Raw genomic sequence first — 9,069 nt, forward strand, 5'->3', positions numbered from 1 at the left:
GTCTTGGACCTCTATCTGGAACTACTCCAGCAAAGAACTTGTAGTTTTGCATCACCATGCAATTAGGGAGGACGGGGTGAACCTTGTTGAAACAAATCGTCTTGGACCTCTCTCTGAAACGATTCCAGCAAGGAGTTGTAGTTTTGCATCACCATGCAATTAGAGAGAACGTGGTGAACCTAGTTAAAAGAAATCGTCTTGGACCTCTATCTGGAACTACTCCAGTGAAGAACTTGTAGTTTTTGTGTGCTGGTAGTTCATCGATTGGTTTTCGGCGAAACCAATCGATGAACTACCAGCACATCAAATCGCGGCGATTAAAACAATAATAACATCAACTTGTAGTTTTGCATCACCATGCAATTTAGAAAGACGTGGTGAACCTTAAATCGTCTTGGACCTCTCTTTGGAACAATGCCAGCAAAGAACTTGGATGTATTGGTTGTCTCGTGCAGAATCCTGGAGAATTTTCGGATGGATTCTAGAGACCACAGAAACGCCCCACCCACCTAAGTATTTTTATTTAGATATATGAATTTATCATCACAAGGCATTGACATCAAATCGGCAAGGATCCTCCAGATAGGGTTGCTGGCAAACGATGGTTGACGGAAGTACCTAGAACGGGTTTAAAAATTTATTAACGGATAAACATGACGACTTTTATAAGTGAAAACTTTGTGGTACGATAAGTACCAAATTTCTAACTGTTCTTTAGTTGAACATAAATAATAATAAATAGCGATTTTTTTTCATTTTGGAAGGTTACTAGCCGCTTGCTGAATAGCGCTGGTGTCTCTAAACTAGGCTTTTTTGTTTTCTTTGGACCATGGGCGGATAATCTGTTCAACAGACACTCGGACAGAAGGTCCAGGTAGTAAGGGGTTAAGGACCGTCTTCTACAAAAAAAAAGTGAAAGCCAGGACTAAATTGCACTTTGAGAATAAGTGGAGTGTCCCAGCCCTTATTCATTTGGATATCAGTGCAATTGGTACCAGCGCAGATCAATCACGGAGGAGCAATCAGAATTTGTCAGTTATTTGCCGTAGTTTCCAAACGTAGGTTGCTTTAGTGCTTTGCAATTTATCTTGTCAAACGAATTATTGTAGTCTTTACTTTATTAAAGTGTTATGTCAAAATGTTATTTTCATTCTCTTGGGAATTGCTAGTCAATATGCTTATGCGCCATTTATTGTTGACTCATTGACTCATCAACCTCAACTCAAAACTGATAATGCACTAACTTCAAAACTGATGAAACTTTACATCAAACACGTTTTGCTCCCAGATCCTGGCAATACACCGCAACATCGCCAAATTGTCCTATGAATCCTATCTGTAGAAAACATATCATACTCTCTCGCTTTTCATATAAATACAAACATAAAAACGTAAAAATATCTGTTCAGTTAGTCAAAAAATTTAAAAATGATCGGATATAAAACAGTCAAAAGCCAACATGTTATCACGTATAAAATCAAATATCTATTATGTACATATGTGCACTTAGAATACAGGAAATATTATTGATTATTGCATTTTATTATTGTAATGAAATTGAAATTGTTTGTTAAAAAAAACGAATAGTATGGCAAAGAAAGTCCAAGCTACTGAACTTGCAAAGGTCCCAAATCAGTTAAAACCTGTAACGATTTCATAGGGATTTACGGAACGGAACGGGTTTAAAAAATAATTAGCGGATAAGCATGGGGGTTTTTATTTATAAATTTCTGACATAATAAGTAACAAATTTCTAACTGTTGAAGATTTTTTTTTATTATCGTACAAATTGGTACGAAGGTTTTCAGAATTTAATGAAATTTTTGTTCACGGGTGGAATTCACATATATGAACAAAAAATAAATTGAAAAAAAAAATCACCTCGCCTAATTTTCCAGATAGCTCCAGTGGAAAACAAACATTTTCGACAGATACCACCTACTTTGAAAAGCCATAACTAAAGAATGAAGCATCGTACACATTTTTTTGTGAAATCATAAGCAAATTTTCTCGGAAAAACTAATTAAAGGAAGTCTGGAAAAATTCTCAAAAAAAATATTTTTTTAGCTATTTTCTGTAAAAATTTCGACCAATTTTGTGGAAATTGCCTATATTTTTCCCAGATAAATAATAAGGGTCTGCAAAAAAGTGGCATATAGATTTTTTAAAATTTCTCTACGTTCCTTGCACAGAAAAAAAATAAAATGTTTTTTCGTTTCACTGCTTATGCTGAAAGTTCCATATAACTACGCGTAAAGGTTCATTCAAATATTACGTAACGCAAAATTTTACAATTTTAAACCCCCTCCCTCCCCCACGTAACAACTTTTGTATGGGAAATTTTGAATTTTTGTATGAAGCGTAACGCAGTGCTAGACCCCCTCCCTCCCCCCTTAGCGTTACGTAATATTTGAACGAACCCTAATGTGTAGGCGGGGCACCTTTAGTTTTCGGAATGTTTGCATATTTTTTGTAAAAGTTTTATTTTTCATTAAAAGACTATTTTGTAACTGGAACAATCTGTTACCCAGCCATCTTAGCATACTACAGCAGAATCACTTGGCATGATACGGGACCTCGCAATACAGGCGACTTGCTCCACTCCTCAATGAGACAGCAACACACTGACTGTCTCTTGCTGTCACTGATCCTTACTAGAGGACGGACACGCAAGGCGAATGTCACTAATCATTATTCATACCCCACAGTGACCTACTTTATCGAAGCGATGAGCGATGCAAAAAACATAAGTTCTTAGAATAAACTACCAATTTGTTTCGTAAAATTTGTACATACCTATGTAAAGCTTAGATAAATAGAGAAAAAAATGGAAGATAAAGTATTTTTTGTTGGAGGAAAATCGAGTTTCCTGTTAGCTGACCCATCTTGCCCCCATAAAATTGAGGTCACATACTATACCCTACAACATTGACGATTATATAGTCTGCCACTCATCTGTTTCGCACCACCTAGCAAAGAGTTTTTTTTTCCTGTTCGGGTGTGTCACAGCGACCAGTTTTTAGATCTATTGTGACATTACCCGTATCCTTAGTGTAGTGCATGTCGCATTACTCAATTGCCATTGAAGAGCAATAAAGTATCGATTTTGATACAGTTTTTGTTTTGTTATCTCAGAAATTTCTTTTTTATAGAAAACAAAACAAGAGCACTGATAATTGGCCATGCATCGGAAACCTAGCATCACCCTTGATTACCGCTAAATTCTCCCCAGTAAGAAGTTTAAAACCCGGGTTTTAACATTAGCAGCAATACCATTCCAATAATGAAACATGTGTTCAGTAATAAGGATTCTAGCATGTTCCTTGCGTACTAGCACTTTCCAGTCTTCGAAGAGTTAGTACATACATGGATCCCTAACCCAATTTGATTTTCTTTGCATTGAGTTTGGCCTCAGATGGTGAGGTTTTTAACTATATGCAAAGTAAAGTTGGCAAACTTAGTTTTATTCAAAAACTAGAAGTCATCAAAACACCAGTAGTAGGGACTAAATACTATCAGGCTTATTCTGCGCGGCGTGTGAGGTGAGACGAGTCGAATGAGGTGACAAAAGTCGACTCGCCCCATTTGATTTACATTAGTCGTCTCACGTCACGTGAAACGAAACCGTCCGTCTCACCTCACACGCCGCGCAGAATAAGCCTGTATAATTCCTTGAATTACCAGAACACATATTCCACAATTGAAAAATAGGACGACACTAGATTTTGGTTTGGTAGATCTTTCAACGCAACGCAATCCAGAAAGTTGATCTACCCACGCTACGGGCTCCGTCAAAGATCGAGCATAATTCAATATTATTTTAAACCCCCTCAACCATTCGGGTCGCCTCACACCTTGGATTGGGGTTACCTGTTTGGTGGACTTTTACCCCCGGAACAGGTGGTCCGTAGTGCTATTCTAAGCCGACAGCTACACGAGGATAGCAAAGAGTTGGTCTGGTATTCAATTCATCTTATGCATCATATCGCTTCTCTTTTGAATTTGTACACAATTTTTATACAATTCATCAAATATGAAACGACTGATCGGAGACTAAAGACTCTATAACAAATTTAAATTTGTTCAGTGGGGTCAGTTTGCCAAAGACGAATGATATGCATTTTAAGACAAGTTTTTCACTGTATCTGCCAGCAATAACCGGTCGTCGAAGACATTTTGAGTGTCTCTAGCTACACAGGAATACGGCTAGTGCTTTACAATACAGCTGACAAAAATTAAAGCAACACCTGGTCAGGCCACCATAATGCATGAAGTATTAAGACGGATTGAAAGGCTTGATGAGGGATCTCCCACATTAGGGGTAGGGCTCCGATTTTTTATTACGTGGAACGCCGACAGGGTACCCGGTTACCCACGAAATTAAATATCTTATCACATTCAGTATTACTTACGATCACATCCACTTTTGAACGTAAATCGTTTGCATTTTCGTTTACGCCAGCTAATTCAAATGGGCTGCGGATTCGAATGAACCAAATAAATACGTTAGAAAATGCATACGATTTCTTTTATCGATTTTAAAAATTTTAGAGATAATGTTCGGTTGGGCCAGCAAGGTTTAAGGCCAGCCATGGCACCACAGGAAGCTTGTTCCGAAATGAAAATTTCGAAGTCAACACTTCTCAACCCCTTTTATTCTGAATCCTTTTATTGAAGCAATTTTGAGATGATTTTTACCCATATTGCTGCTGACCTAATAACCGTACATGTTGCTTAAAAACATTTTCTTGGAAATCCGGCACCCGCTCTGATCGGACCGGTCTAACCGAATATTATCTCGATATATAACCCAACTAACAATCACTCATTTTACAAGCACCTTTACGACGAATTGATTCAGCATGATGCTGAATAACATTTGGATAATTTTCAGGCACAACCTTTGTTCGGGTTTTGTTCACACAAATTTGGAGAAACTATAAAGCATAGTGTTGTGTACCAACTGAACTGGTTGTTGTTAAACCGTTTTACAACTATATAGAAAAGCTGCTATTCAGCTTTAGCAAAAATGATTAAAAACTAAAAAAAAATGTAAAATTTTTCAATTTCCACGAGAATTTATGATTGGAACTTAAAGCTGTGAATACATATTGTGAAATAATAACTACACATAAATTTACCTAAATCCAGATTCGAACTCGGAACCCATCGATTGCCAGCCGCATGCCTTCCTATCTGCGCCATCCTAGAGATGATAAATTGCAGCGCTCAAATCAAAACATAAACTTCCCGTGGTTTAATAATGATCAGACTTTGACTCCTATTCAGCAGTGGTGAATTAGCACAACATCATGGTTAACGACTTAACAACAAATTAATTCAGCTGTTGTTCAGTAAAAAAACACGTGTTTTTCATCATGTACTCTGAGTCGAAGTATGATAAAACGAAAGCGCTTATTTGACTTGTGAAAAACAAATTATACAGATACATGTCCCAATTTTTATATGAACTTAACAAGAAGCAGAAAAAAGTCTTGTTAAACTATGTTGTAAAGGAATTACTGCGAGTCAAATAAAAATCTTATTAAACGCTTGAAAAGTGTTTTAAATTATTATTGTTCATACCAATACGAAAAGTTGAACATTGGCTACTTTTTCAATTGAAATAGCATTTGTACAGTAATGTGTACAGCATAATTTTAGTTCAGCTATAATTACCATTATAAAGCAACAATTCAGCATGCATGCTTGTTTACGGCTGGCGATTGTTAGTTGGGAATAGTCCTGTTCAACGACGCAGGTTGAACTTGTTCGAAGTTGCTGCATTTGTCAACGAACGGATGAGAGCAGAATGCAGCACCTTCGAGCAAGTTCATCCTACTTCGTTGGACAGGCCTAAAAAGTTTGTGAGATAAGCTCAAAACTTTTAAAATCGATACAAAATTGGCGGAGATTCAATCATTTCAACTTGGTGGGCACCCGAGTACCCTGCCGTCGTTCTGTGGGTGTATTTTTTTACAGGCCACACCACGGCTAATCCCTCCAACCAATGCTTCAATAAACTGCAGAAAACAATCTGTGTAAGGGCCGGTTTCTTCACCTCGGCTTAACCGGTAAGCCAGGCTTACCCATACAGTTAAACCTGGTTTAACGCTTAAGCCAGGGTGAAGAAATCGGCCCCTAAGTCTATTAACCATTTATAAGTCCAAAAAAACTAGAAGAGTTGTCAACGCATACTATTATGGAAATGTTGATATACATGATTACATGTACAAAACAATTTTTGTTTGAAAGAAGCTCTCAAAAGTCTAGGTGGCAATATAGCTGCCAGAACCCGTTCACCCCAAAAACGAGCTTTTGAGGTTACAATATACTTGCCACTGCCCGTTTAGGCCATCAGCGCTGGTGACAATATTCTTGCCACTGCCCGTTTAGGGTACTTTTCTTTTGACTTCGACAAAAAGCCGGCAAAGAGATTTTAGAGTTGATTGGGGCTTAATCCATAATATAAACTGTGTAGTTCAGCTCATGTCAAACCAGAATTTGATTATTTCTTAAAATATTTACCAAATCTATAATTTTACAATGAATTTGAACAATTTCTTGCACGCGGTCAAATTTAGCCATTTTTGAGACAACAAATGGCTCCTAAATTGTTGTTAAAGCTTTGTTCAGTATTAAAAAAATACTAGGCGTTGTTAATAATCCCAATTTTGTGTAATCTAAAAAAAAGTTCGAAATAAATTGCCTAGGTAAAACAGAAAAAAATACAAACAGAAGTGGCAATATAGTTGCCACTGCCTTATAAAGGGTTAACCTTCACATACCCGCCCCCCCAACATCGTCAATTTTCATCCGATTTTTTTGAAGTCGCCCTTAATCGATCATAAATTGGTGCTAGTTTATTACACTCAAGTGGTCATGTAATATCCGGAACTATTCCGGAGATATTCCGGATTGTACTGGGGTCAGGGGGTGGGCAAGGGCTCTGTTTTGTCAAATGGCTAAAAGTGATTATTTCGTGTGTTATTGTGTTTGAGAGGCTCCCGCTGAACCTATTTCAGGTGTTCCGGAGCAGCCATATCAGTTGCTACATACTTCAGTCAACTTTTTCTGCCCCATTCTCTTGAAATCATGAAGTTTGATACGTCGCACGGCATGTTATGGTTGCAAACCAGGAATGTCCCCGATGTCAACCCCGTGGAACCTATGCTAGATGTTCCGGGGTGGCCATATTAGTTGATACAGACTTCAGTCCATCGTTTCTGACTCAGTCATTTGAAATCGTGAAGTTTGATCAGTCGCACGACATGTTTTGGATGAAAACCAGAAGTGTCCCCAATGAGGCCCTCGCGGAACCTGTCACGGTTATCCGGATGGGTCAACTTATTCAAATCTGATTATCGCAGTTGTGTTTTATTGTTCGCAATGAAAATTCAGCTGAAAATCGATGGTACAAACACAATAACACACGAAATAATCATTTTTAGCTATTTCGGCACCCTCCCTGACCCCAGCACAATCCGGAATATCTCCGAAATGGTTCCGGATATTGCATGGCCACTTGGGTGTAATAAACTTGCACCAGTTTATGATCGATTAAGGGCGACTTCAAAAAAAAAAAAATGGATTAAGGTGAATATATGACGAAGCCACACCTTGAGTTTTCAAGAGCACAAATCTGAAGAACCGAATGTCGGTTTGCGCTGAAAAGTTGATCGATTGGTCACCACCAGCGGATAACCGATCGATCAACTTTTCAGCCCAAACCGACATTCGGTTCTTCAGATTTGTGCTCTCGAAAAATCGAGGTGTGGCTTCGTTATATATTCACCTTAAAATTGACGAAATGCCAGCATTTTGAAAATGAGATGTTGGGGTTCGGGTACGTGAAGATTAAAGATGCTTTTTTAGTAATGGTTCCTCGAATGGTTCATGAAAATACGTACCTACATTTGCTTTTGTAGCAGTTCCTCCTACCGGGAAGCCGACGAATCTCCGAGACCAATTAATAGCGCTTACATGACCGCTTAGCTCCTGCAGCTGGCTGTGGGACACCATATCCCACACTTTCGCATACACGGTCGAACGAGTATCGATGTGTTACAAAGGGCCACACGGGGGGATTACTTAAGGCGTTATACTTTTGCTGCATGTCGGATTCTGTCGAGGTCGAGCTGATAGCTTTTTGCACAAGATATCTAACGTATTGCCTCAATCTTCCTTGTCTTCCTGCAAGGACTGGACGTCACCTTAGCTTCCGGCACCAGCTTAGCTTAGTAGCGCTTCTGGCGCTTGTTGAATTCTACAATGACTGAATAAACCCTGCAATAAAAAACATTTCCGTTTAGTCACATTATGATGCAAACTTGAAATCATAATTAACTTACCGGCCGATTCCTCGTGTCCTTTCGAAGGTCTTCCCACCAGAACCACGGCAACGGATTGAATTTCCCGAATTTTCCGTCATCGAAACAAATAATTGTACAATTATTGAACTTTCTGACGGCGCACTATCAAAATATGTAAACAAAACAAAATTGGCGAAAGCAGCGAAAGCGGCGGCGAAGGTGGCGAAAAACTGTCAAAATCTTGTGAAAGGGGTAAACCAATGCGTAAAAAACCACCGCAATATGGTAATAACTAGCCCCCTCGGAAATTTTCTGCCCAACAAGAAGAAGAAAACATGGTACCGAAAATTTTAAGTGGTTTGTACCGCACTCTTACGTCTGTATAAATTCGTCTGTGTTTATACTATTTAGTTTAGATTTTTTTCTGAGTGAACACTAGTCCTGTTCAATGACGTAGGTTGAACTTGCTCGAAGTTACTGCATCCTGCTCTTACCCGTTTGATGACAAATGGGAAAGAGCAAGATGCAGCAACTTCGAGCAAGTTCAACCTGCGTCGTTGAACAGGATTACTGTTGTCGTTTCGTAAAATAGACTATTTTGATTTCAGGCCAAACATTTCAATAGGTCCTATCTGCATTTGAGAGGCTCTCTTTGTTCACTTTCTTTTTCAATTATTGCAATGTAATGGTACACTTTTCAACTACTTTTGCAGTACAAAAATCAAAAGACGATTGGTTTGACCATCGTTCTATGCAA

The 9,069-nt window shown here is 38.5% G+C and overlaps 1 long non-coding RNA gene across 2 annotated transcripts; it reads right to left on the reverse strand.

The window, feature by feature from the left end:
* Nucleotides 1-329: 329 nt before the first annotated feature.
* LOC109425626 (uncharacterized) lies at nt 330-8,505 on the reverse strand. 2 transcript variants are annotated; one of them, XR_009997156.1, is made up of 3 exons: nt 8,352-8,505; nt 7,915-8,286; nt 330-618 (listed from the first exon to the last, which is right to left on the reverse strand). It is a non-coding gene; the product is annotated as an uncharacterized LOC109425626 (long non-coding RNA). The 2 variants fall into 2 exon arrangements; XR_003892879.2 differs by having other exon boundaries at nt 7,911-8,286.
* Nucleotides 8,506-9,069: the final 564 nt, after the last annotated feature.

The sequence above is a fragment of the Aedes albopictus genome, chromosome 2, assembly GCF_035046485.1.
Source record: "Aedes albopictus strain Foshan chromosome 2, AalbF5, whole genome shotgun sequence".
NCBI classification, from domain to species: Eukaryota; Metazoa; Arthropoda; class Insecta; order Diptera; family Culicidae; genus Aedes; species Aedes albopictus.